General features: G+C 38.1%; 1 protein-coding gene across 2 annotated transcripts in view; it reads left to right on the plus strand.

Moving 5' to 3' along the window:
• PLCB1 (phospholipase C beta 1) overlaps positions 1–11,479 on the plus strand; it is a 631,360-nt gene that overhangs the window by 121,476 nt on the left and 498,405 nt on the right. The gene's annotated exons all lie outside the window — the stretch shown is intronic.

Here is an 11,479-nt window from a genome sequence, read left to right on the forward strand (position 1 = left end):
ATATATATATTATATTCTCTTTCATGCTTTATTAGGATTCTTCATTACTGTGATATAATAGGTCAGTGCTCACTATTTATTGGTATCAAAGGGTGTTTTTACCTTAGTAAGGGTTAGATGTGAAGTTTCATTCTAAGGATTTTTGATTTTTTCTTCCTATTGCCCTAGAGACATTTAGCAATTCTGCTTAAGTCCCCAGCATGCATGATTGGGGATGCATTATGCGAGGGGGAGATGATAATGAGAAAGTCTTGAGAGCTGGACCCGGATATTCCAGCTCTTATCTCAGAGAGGAAATTCCTCATCAGTCAATGACCTTGCCATGTTGAGAATAATTTGTCATTTGTCTGACATTGTGTATGATTCTAAACGTTTAGGAGCATAGGCTTTGGTAGTAGACATACTTGGGTTTAATCCTAGCTCTGTCAGTCCTACTAGAGTGATTTTGGATAGTGTCAATTTTCTCATCCATACAATGGGTATAGTAGTATTTGACCCACAAGAGAGTTGTGAGGATTAAATGAACAAATACATATAAAACACTTCGTCCTGAATCTGGCACATGATAGTACTGGGGTAGTTATTGTAGGAATTTTCTGATTCAGAACCATTTCATTTTACCATGGAATAATGAAATACCATTTAAGTTTTGCCAAAGGGTGGAGGAACTATTTAATATCCAAACAATGATATCACTGGTAATTTCTAACTAAGTTGAGGTCATTACACATTTTTTTTGCTAGAAGGGTACTTTGATGGCATATAGAAGCCAGAACTTGGACAAGAATTTTCATCCTTTCATCTATGCTTTTTAAAAATGTTTTGGAGCAATTACTATTATGGGTAGCTAGGTAGATCACAAGTTTACATCTTATTGTTGTCTTGTACTTAACCTTGATTTTGATCTAGAACTTTATGTACTTGAGTCATTTCTAAAACCGACAATTGTAGAACATAAATACATTTCACATTTCCAATTGATTTTGCTAAATTATCACAATATTATTAAAAAACAACCCAAAAAACCTATTATTTTCACTGGCAAAGTTACTTAACGTTATGAGCTCAGACAGCAGGTACAGTATTTAGTGATTTTTGAACTATTGTTTCATTCTTTTTATTTTTCCACAATCACCATTAGAAAATTGTTCAAGTGTCATGGTAGAAATAAATAATTGGAGTAGGGTGGAGTGTGGAGAGCGGCTACAGTGTTTGGGCAGGTTCAAGCCTCAGACTAATCAGAGGGCACACAGTCCTCTGGTGGCAAAGGCACATGCAAGTCCCAGCACAATTATAGCCAAAGGCTATAGTTGTAAGGTTGACCTTATGGTCCCAACCTGTGGTCCCACGTGGCTGAGTGATATGGGCTGTGAAAGGTGCAGCATGTAAACAAAGCTTGATCAGGTGCATGTAATTGAGTAAATTTGAAACCTGAGAGAACATTGTAAACATCTTGACCACACCCTTACTTTGCCTCATGGAATCTGGCTATTAAAATAAAGAGGTGTCAAGCCATGGCAGTCTCTCTAATCAGAGGGCAGCGTCCCAACTAGCACCAGATTTATTCTCCTGTCTCTTTTCTAATCCTTCACTGCCCCCCTCAGGTTCACCCATTGCCATGCTGGCGAGGCACAATGGAGAATTACTTTTTTATTGTAAAAACTAGTGGCCCAGTGCATGGATTCATGCACATTTGAAAGGAAATTAATTAGGAGGTGGCTGGTGGGGCGGGACTGGGCGAGATGGGCCAGGCATGTCCTGAAGCCAACCTCCCAAGGTCCCTCCCTGGCTGGCCGCACCAGGGGCAGCACTGCAGCTCAAACGGTGTCTGTGGAGTGAGCAGGGTCCCTCTGGCAGGTGGGGTCCCTCGGCCTGGCCTGCAGGGATCGGGGCCGAAACTGGCTCTCTGACATCCCCTGAGGGGTCCCAGAGTGCGAGAGGGCACTCTGCAAAGTTGCTGATATACAGGGCGTGGAAGGCAAAAGCAAGCATGCAGTAAACCAGATTAGGGGCCAGCCGTGCCCCAAGAGCAACATAATACACGGCCGAAGGTAGAGTCACGTGGCCCCGTGAGTAATCGGGATCCCTGTGAGGAATCAGACACCTTCCTCTCTGGTTCTGGGATGCATCACCCAAGATCCACCACTACCAAGTCACCACAGCTCAGCAGCTCCTGCATTGAGCGTCTTCCCCCTAGTGGTCTGTGTGCATCATACCTACTGACTGGTTGGACAGTCGAATGGTCAGATGGTCACTTAGCCTAACTGTATTGATCTGGATGCTTATGTAGAGTCTAAGTAAGATGGTTTAACTTCTCTTTTTAAAACATTTTCAAAAATAGGTTTTTATTGACTTCAGAGAGAGGAAGGGAGAGGAAGAGAGAGAGCTTGAAACATCAATGATGAGAATCATTGATAGGCTGCCTCCTGTATTCCCCTACTGGGGATGGAGCCCATAACCTGGGCATGTGCCATGACCTGGAATTGAACCATGACCTCCTCGTTCATATGTTGATGGTCAACCACTGAACCACACTGGCCAGGCAAGTGCCTAACTTCTTGAATCCCTTATCAAATTGTATTAACATGATGTTGAGTCTCCAAATTCTTCTTGGTCAGCCAGTACCAATGCCGAGGCTTTGTGTGTTGGCAGTTTTGAATTGTGTATCAGTGGACTATTGCCACAATCATGTATAATAAGCCACCCAATAACTTCACAGATCAAAGCAGCAATCACTTATTGTTTCTTGCAATATGGTTATAATGGTTCTACTGATCTGAGCATGTCTCAGCAGGGCTCCCTCACATTTCTGCAGTCAGCTGTGGGCTAGATGGTGTCATGGAACTGGCTGAGCTCTCCAATGCCTACATGTCTGCAGTCAGCTGTGGGCTAGATAGGTGGTGTCATGGAACTGGCTGAGCTCTCCAATGCCTGTGGTCTCTTCTGAGAAAGGACCGGGCTCTGGTCTCCATGGCACCTCATCCTCCAACAGGCTCCTTGCAGCTCTTTCTCAGGCCAGCCCAGTCATGTCCTGGTGGCAACCACACAGCAGCAAAAGAGGAAGTAGGGATACTCAGGATTGGCTCTGTCACTGGTCCTGAGAATTTAGGTAGATAATTTAATTTGAATCTCAATATCCTCATATGCAAAATGGAAATAATGCTTCCTATTGTGAGAGATTATGTTGAGAATTAAATTAAATGCAATAATGCATGTCAAAAAGCTTTTCTAAGGGGATACAGAGATGTTATTTTTATTTGTAGATTGCCAATAAAACAGACTAGTAGGGTAATAAAGAAAACTGATTTTCTGTTTTACTAGTTTTTTTAGAAAATGCATTTTATTGCTTGCTATTTTTTAAGAAAACTGATTTTATTACTTACTACTTATCATTTAGTTGAAATTGAAACGTACGTTTTGTATCTCTTTCCAGAGGATGACCTTAAGACAGACTTTTGGCTTTCATTATATCAGCTCAGTAAGATAAAGGACTGTTCACTTCATTTTAACAGTATATTTTGACTTCCTCTTCTAAATGCTTCTTCAGGCATATGGCAAAATAAACTTTCAAAATTAGTAAGCTTTGAGGAATAAATATTTATTAAATATTCATTGTTAAATGTAGAAAATTTTCCTTAAGAAAAACCCTGCTAATTTTATTTAATGCTACCGAACCATAGCAATTCTTGAAAGATCATCATTTGCAAATTGTAGACTTAAGGGGAAAATGATACTTTTCTTGGTACCGCATCAGTGGTAAAATTTACCTGTATTTTCTGTCATTCAGATTTAAGTAGAAAATAATGCTCTTTAGGACTGTGGCCAGAATAATTAGTAAACAATCTTCACCAAAACAACCATTTCTTCTTAATGAAAATCATACGCTGCTGGGGATTTTACAAAGCAAAGAGAACCAGAGTTCTTATGCTCAGGCATCACCGTGCACTGACTGATTCCCTCGTGCAAGCTCTTCTGATCACATCGCATTGACTTCTTTCTTTCTTTATCCCTTTGCGTGCCGAAATACTGTATCTCCTTCCTTGGAGAATATTTTTGTGCTCAGAAACATTTTCTTCAGGAATTTGAAACATTCCAGGGGAGGGAGAAATGTTAGTTTCCAGTGAAGACTGGTGTTGATTATGTTGTAATGGTGGATGTGTAGTAAATGGGAATGAAAATCTCCAAGATTGTTGACACTGGCCTATGTTTGGAGAATTTTGGACACAGATATTAACATATGTTACTGCAGCTTCATTTAATGAGAAGAAATACGTGTTTGATTGATCAAGCAACAGATTAATTAATCTGAGGAAAAATAAGAGAGGATAAAAATTTTGCCAACAAAATCTAGTAATGAGAACTATTTCAATGAACATTCTTAAAGCCCTCTTTCCTTCACATTTGCCTCTGGTGTGTGCCAATCCTGATGTCTGTGAAAAATAAAGGGGAGGGGACATCTCTAATAGTCTCAAGAATAAAGATTTAAAAAAATCCAACTTTTTCTCTTTTACTTTTGAAAGTGAAAACTGATGGAAGATTCTTGTTTCTCTGTCAATAATGTTTGGAATAAGTGATCTGTCTTTTGATTAAATGCCTCTGTCATATAACTGCACTTAAAAATCATGGACCAAAAATAGTTCCAGAGACATAGAAGCATCGAACAAACCATCAAACCTCAGAGGAAAGGGAGGGAAGGTTGGGAGGGGGAGTAAGAGATCAACCAAAGGCCTTGTATGCATGCATATAAGCATAACCTATGGACACAGACAGTAGTGGGGTGAGGCATGTGCTGGGGGGGTGGGAGTGGCTGAGAAAAAATATCATAGACCTGCTGTTATATAATTGTTCTCAATCCCATCTTGTACCCCTTCTGCTGATCTAGGAAAACAAACCTACGCAAATATGGGAGAAATTATCCACAGCAGATACCAACCCCCTGCCACACAGTAGACTCCATTGTTGTGTCTAAACTCAAGATTTAAATACTGAACATTCTTTCACCAGGGCCCTGTGTTAATTGTCATACCATTGTGTTTCTTTTTTTCTTTTTTCTTTTTGCTATTAGAAATGTTTAAATAATAAGTTTCACTGAAAGTGGTAGGCATCATTCTCTTTGAAGTTTTTGGTTTTCCCTGAAGAAATGAGAAATGGTGTTGATTACACTCTGGCTTCCTCACATTTTTCTTCTGGGGTTTAATCTATTTCCTTGTTGTTGATTTTAGAAGATTAGCATTTAAGACATTCATCGGTAGGTTATATGATTAAGACTGCTGGTCATTTGACTATTTTATCTATGCTTTCATGAAGCTTTTGTGTATGCCCACCCCCCAGGAAAATCACAAAATCCCATTATTTCATTTGCACCTTTGATAGAATTAAAAGTCCATGTCCTAAAATTAACAAAAACTTTAAAATCAGATTAAATCTCTTTTAAGGAAAATAATTAATATTGTTTCAAATTTATAGTTATTCTTGGTTCCCTATACTGTTATTACTTTCTGGCTCTCTTTTGCTCAAATGTAGAGAAATTTCCCCAAAGGAAGTGCAGCATATATGATAACTGGAAGATAAAAGAGTTTGTCTTATAAATTGTTTGGTTGATAGGAAAAAGAGGCAAGGCAGAGGATCTTTTGTTCAAAGATAAAGTTGTCCTTAAAAATATAAAATTAGAACCAAATGTCTTGGAACCAAACAAGACAGAAATAAAGTTAATATTTAGGTAGGTATACAGGCTTAAGCATCCTACAACCCAATTATATAACAGGGACAAAATAAGGTAACCCTGGTATAACATCTTGTAAAACAAGAAGTGATGTTATATAATTAGACTGCATTTATCGAGTGGCACATTCCACCTACACAGGCTCTGAAGAAAGAGGAAGGGCGTGGGCAGGGAAGGATTTCTAAGGAATCATGACAAAGAACAGTTTGATATGTGCATTGGTATCATCTTTTCAAACTCTTTTTTAAGTACCATGCATAATATCACTCAGGTGCCTAGATCTGCAGTTTTATTTTTAAAAAGACTTGATCAAGCCAGTGTTTAAGTCAAAAATAAGAGATCGTTGCTTTGGGAAATAGCCAGTGCTTACCCTTTAAGAACTGAGTCTAAGGAAAGAAGGCAAGAACCACTAACTTCATAGTTCATTTTATTTGAAAAGATTGCAGTATTGCTAAATAGAGTTGTTAGTTCAAATATAGAGAGCATATCTTTTGTGCCTTGAGATGTGTAAGCTAAAAAGAGTGGATTAATGTAATATTATTAGTGATGTAGGTAATGTATGCAGGTAATGCAGTATCTTTTGTTAGTTCATTGGTATCATGGGAAGGTATAAAAGAGAAAGAAAATGAAAGACGACAATAGGGGTTTTGTTATGTTAATCAATGGTTATGGTAGGGCAACCAATACAGCAGGATCATTCCAACCTCCATGATCATTATAGTTGTTTCTATTTCTCTTATTCAACAATCGATATATATAAAAGCCTAATATGCAAATTGTCCCCTCGGGAGTTTAACCAGGAGACCAGGAGCTGCTCACTCGCTATGACATGTGCTGACCACCAGGGGGCTGCGCCGAATGAAGGAAGGCCCCTGCCGGCAGCCAGAGGCCCCGATCGGCCCTGATCGCCGGTCAGGCCTAGGGACCCTACCCATGAATGAATTTTGTGCATCAGGCCTCCAGTAGACTTAATAAAACTTTTCACTCTTGTGATATTAAATCTGAAACTACAGTAATTCCTGATGAAGAGCTATATTTTCCTGTCCTTCAGTACACCCAAATTGGAAAATTAATCTCTGCACTGATTTTCCAGATTGTTTCCTACTCTTTCTTCCAACAGTGGAATTTGTTGACTAGTGAATTAGTATAGAACCAGCTAGGAATATATCCCCATACCAATCCTATCAGACAACAGAAATTTAGTGCCTTTTGCTTGTTTCAAATTTGGGGTGACAACTTTTAGTTGAAGAAAAAAATAATTAAAGTCCCTGCTAAATTAAGTGTAATTTTTGAAACTGCTGAAATTGTAATCAAAACAAAGCTACTGGGCTACCATTTGCATTTGTGCTCTCTCTGAATGCCAAACACCTGGTGATGAAGAGATAATGCATGTGACTTACCCATTTTCAACGGAATTATTTATTCAGTGATAGAATTTTGAAACTAAAAGGAGAACAAATAAGAGTTAAGGAGTGATGATAAACTTGTAACACCAGTTCCTGAAACATGGGCTGATCCCAGTGAAAGAAGTAGCCATGAATAGAAAACAAAGATTGTCCAACAGATGAGAAAAATTTCCATGAATTTCACCCTTTTGAAATTACCATTGTTAATGTTGGGTGAACAAACTTGTAACAAGAAAGGTAGGCAAATAGCCAAATCCAAAGATTTGGCTAATTCAATCACTTCATAGTGTTTATTTCTCATTTTATGATTTGGCTTTTTGTTTCATTAATATTAGCCAACAACTTACTTTTGGATCTGATGGACTTAAATCTGAATGTTTCAAATATTTAAATTTGCAAGAGTGAATTGCGTTTTAAAATTATTTCTGATTGTTAATTGTACTTGCTGTAAAGTAGAGACCATATTTTACATAGATGTCATTTAGCAACAGTAATTTGCTTCAAAACTTTTATGGTGGAAAATAAATCACTAATTTGGTGGAACCTCAGTGGGCACTAAATCAGTGAAATGCTACTAATTTGCTGCTTCAGAGCATCCCTTCTGAGAGCTTTTATGAGCAGATAACCTTCCCTTTGGCTGAACTGAGGTGAAGAACTACCTGCCAGGTGCTTGCTTGTACTAGTATATGAATTTTTCAAAGCTCCTTTAAAATATTGGATTTCAGAGTAATAAGAGTTTTCCTTTATTCCAAGAAGTAGATTCAGAGTATATTTCAAAGGTATTACTTTTCTACATGGATTAATTTTAAAATATGGAGAAAGAAAATAAATTGTTCCCAATATGGGATGCTGTAAATACTGTGGGCCACTGGCATGAGATGGATCTGGATTCTCATCTCACCTTTTCTGTTTAAGGTGTACTTGGCCAAAAATGTTTACTGTTCTGATCTGTAATGTTCAGATAACGATTGTTCATAGAGGTGACAACATAGAAGATGCAAATATATCTCCATATATAAACACTGTTGAGTACAACAGAAAGGGCAATACAAGAGAAAAATCATCATATTGATATTAATAGATGTGCTGAGTGAGGACAGGAGAAACTGATTGGGACTTTCAATATAAGAACTTAGCATTTAAATGATGAATTACTATATTAACAACTTTCCATATTTGCTTTTAGTCTTTTTAAAAGCATCACATTGTTTGTAACACACACACACACACACGTTTGTATGTCAGCTAATGAAAAAACACAAAAAGGAAAGCTTAAAAACATCAACCTGATATTCTACCACAGAAATAACTATCATTAACATTGGGTTAATGTCATTTCAGGTATACTTATAAACACATATTCAGATCGAAATGTAGATGGAAGGATTAAAGATAGCTTTCTAAAAGTAGGATAATTCTGTAGAGTACTATTTTAAAATTTCAACTATGTATTGACTGCCCCTCTATGAAGTATATCTTTTCCTTTCCACTTGCCTTTGTCTCCATTTTAATTACTGGTGTTAGTATTTTTACAATTGCATACTTAAAACATTCACATTGTCCTAATACTAATGAAGTCAGCAATCTCCATCCTCCATCTACCATGGCTTTTCATTCCTAAAATATCTCGCTTTCCCTTTATATTGGCTGTTTCATTGTCAAGGTCTATTTAAAAAGTATGTTTAGGAAGGGTTCACGATGTGTGTATTTCACAAAGTCCTCAGTGTTTGCAATGCCGCTTGTCTGCCTTTAACATGAATAATACGTTGGGTCACATTTGTAGCCATTTCTGCATGGTCTTCTAGCATGGCATGTTTCTGGACAGAAGTCTGAGGAGAACCTGATCTTTTCCTCTCATGGGCTATTTGCTTTTGATGCTTTAAAAATTATTTTCCTTATTATTCTCTAGGCTGGGATATTTTGCATAGTTGCTTTGCCCTTTTGTATCTTGCTTGAATGGCTCTTTTAAAACATCGTTTTTTCCAGTAAAGCATTGGGGACTTCTTGACTTTATTCCTTTATATGAGATCAGCGTGTTTTTTTGGCTATGGTTTGAGAGCTGAGGGATATGAGTTCTTTCTGTTTCTCTTTAGAAGGAAGGTTGGAGGGAGTACAGATACCATGTACATTCTTTCTTAGAATACCAGGTGTCTTTTCTCTTCTGACATTTTTAAGTGTCCTATACCAGGCTTACCAGGTTTATATCACTGTGTTATGGGGTGTGTGTGTGTGTGTGTGTGTGTGTTTAGGGGAAAAGGAGTGCCTCCTATCACCATAGCTTTTTCAATTCATTCTAAAGCACAGGATAAATTTGCCCCTTCAAAGACAATCATTGTTTCCCATTTTCCTCATTGAAAGGCATTTCTGCTATTCCTAAGAGAAGGAAAATTATAACCATACCTATTTAACTTGTTTCTCTCTCAATGTGTGGTTATGGATGAGAAATCTCAGCAAGCTTGAACACAACCTTTGGCTTGGGGAGGAATCTGTGTGTGGAGACAAATAGTAGCTCCTCGCAACTCTCTGCCCCAAGAAGTTCTGTTGTTTTCTTAGTTGTCAGAATTATTGCACTGGGTCAGGCTTCATTTCTTCTTTGTTGAAATTTTGTTTTATGTTGTGTTTAACTCTTTTTGCTCTTTTTAATGTGTGTTCTGAGAGGCAGTTGTCATTCTCCATCGTAACCTGAAAAGCAGTTCAGGATTTTAACCTAAGCCTGCAAAGTTGCTCCTCTGACCTTTGGAGATGGCGTGTTGACCCTGTGGGAAGCTTTCTGGAAGTGTAGAACCTTCTGTGTGAGCTGAGCCTATGGAAGGATATTTAACTGAACCAGATGCCTTTTATTTTTTGCTATTAGAACTTGACAATGCCAATGGTCCCATACTTTTCTTATTTATTTATTGTTTGTTTGTTGTTATTTAAAAGCTGAAAAAGAAAGATGATTCATACCTCACTGACTTTATTATTGAGAAATTCTTATTTTTTCTCTTGATTTATTTATTTTTTTTCTGAGACTTACAAAACTAAAGGGAGAGGGGAACATTCAGATAAGGCACACTATTAATATTGTTTTAAATTCCCAGTATTTTTAATGTTTTTTTCTGTTGTTGTTGCTAATTCTCACCCAACGATATTTTTCCATTGATTTTTAGAGAAAACTGGGGCAAGGGGAGACAGAAAAACATCAATGTGAGAGAGACAAATTGATTGGTTTCCTCCTGCATGTACCCTAAGCAAAATAATGCATAACATTAAATGTATGTAAGTTCATTTATATGACAAAATAAAACTACATTATAGAGTATAGAGATGAAAATGAGTGATTAAAGCAAAAAAAACAAAACAAAACACGGGGGGAAATACCACAGAAGGCAGGTTGGTGGTTATCTTAGCAAGAGGGTTAAGGATTAGAAGGGCAAATGCTAGCTCTTCTGGGGTGCTGGCCATGTTCTATTTCTTTATCCAGGTATTCACTTTAGAGTGATTTGTTTTGGTGTACATTTTAAATGCATTTTTTCTATATGTGTTATATTTCACAATGCATGTTTTAAAAATAATAAAAGTGATTATGTGGTAAGAATTGTAGTGGGAGAACAGGATGGAGTAGACATGATTCTCTTCATCTTATACCATTTGTATCTGATTGTTTTAACTATGAGATTATTACATTTACTTTTTAAAATTTGAAATATATACCAGTAAGCAATCAAATGACCTGGACTTGATAGCTTCAAAAAAAGATGTTGATTTTACATATTCAACCTATGTAGCCTTCCAGAAAATGTCAAGACTGGAAAATAGACTTTATCTACACTAATAAAAGACAAACATGCAAATTGACCATACCTTCGCTACATCTTAAGTCATGCCCACCAGCCAATCAGCAATTATATGCAAATTAACCCAACCAAGATGGCAGCCAGCAGCCACAAAGCTGGAGCAAGCAGGAGGCTTGATTGCCCAAATGATGGAGGAAGCCAAGTTTCCCGGCCAGCTGCTGCTTCCTCTCAAGGCAACAAAATTTCAATTATAGAAGGTAAATAAACCCCAGATACCTGCTTCCAGTTGCCATGGCCACGGAGCTGGAGCGAATAAAAAACAAAAACAAAAAAAAGGAAAGGCTGGGAGCTTCGGTCGCTGGGGGACCTAGTCAGTCTGAAAACAGCTATCAGCCCCTCACACAGGCTGGCCAGGCACCCCAGTGGGGACACCCACCCTGAAGGGGTGTGACCAGCTGCAAACAGCCATCAGCCCCTCACTCAGGCTGGCCAGACACCCCAGCGGGACCCCCATCCTGATCCGGGACACCCTTCAGGGCAAACCAGCCGGCCCCCATCCATGCACCAGGCCTCTG

The sequence above is a fragment of the Myotis davidii genome, unplaced genomic scaffold (assembly GCF_000327345.1).
Source record: "Myotis davidii unplaced genomic scaffold, ASM32734v1 scaffold32, whole genome shotgun sequence".
Lineage (NCBI taxonomy): Eukaryota > Metazoa > Chordata > Mammalia > Chiroptera > Vespertilionidae > Myotis > Myotis davidii.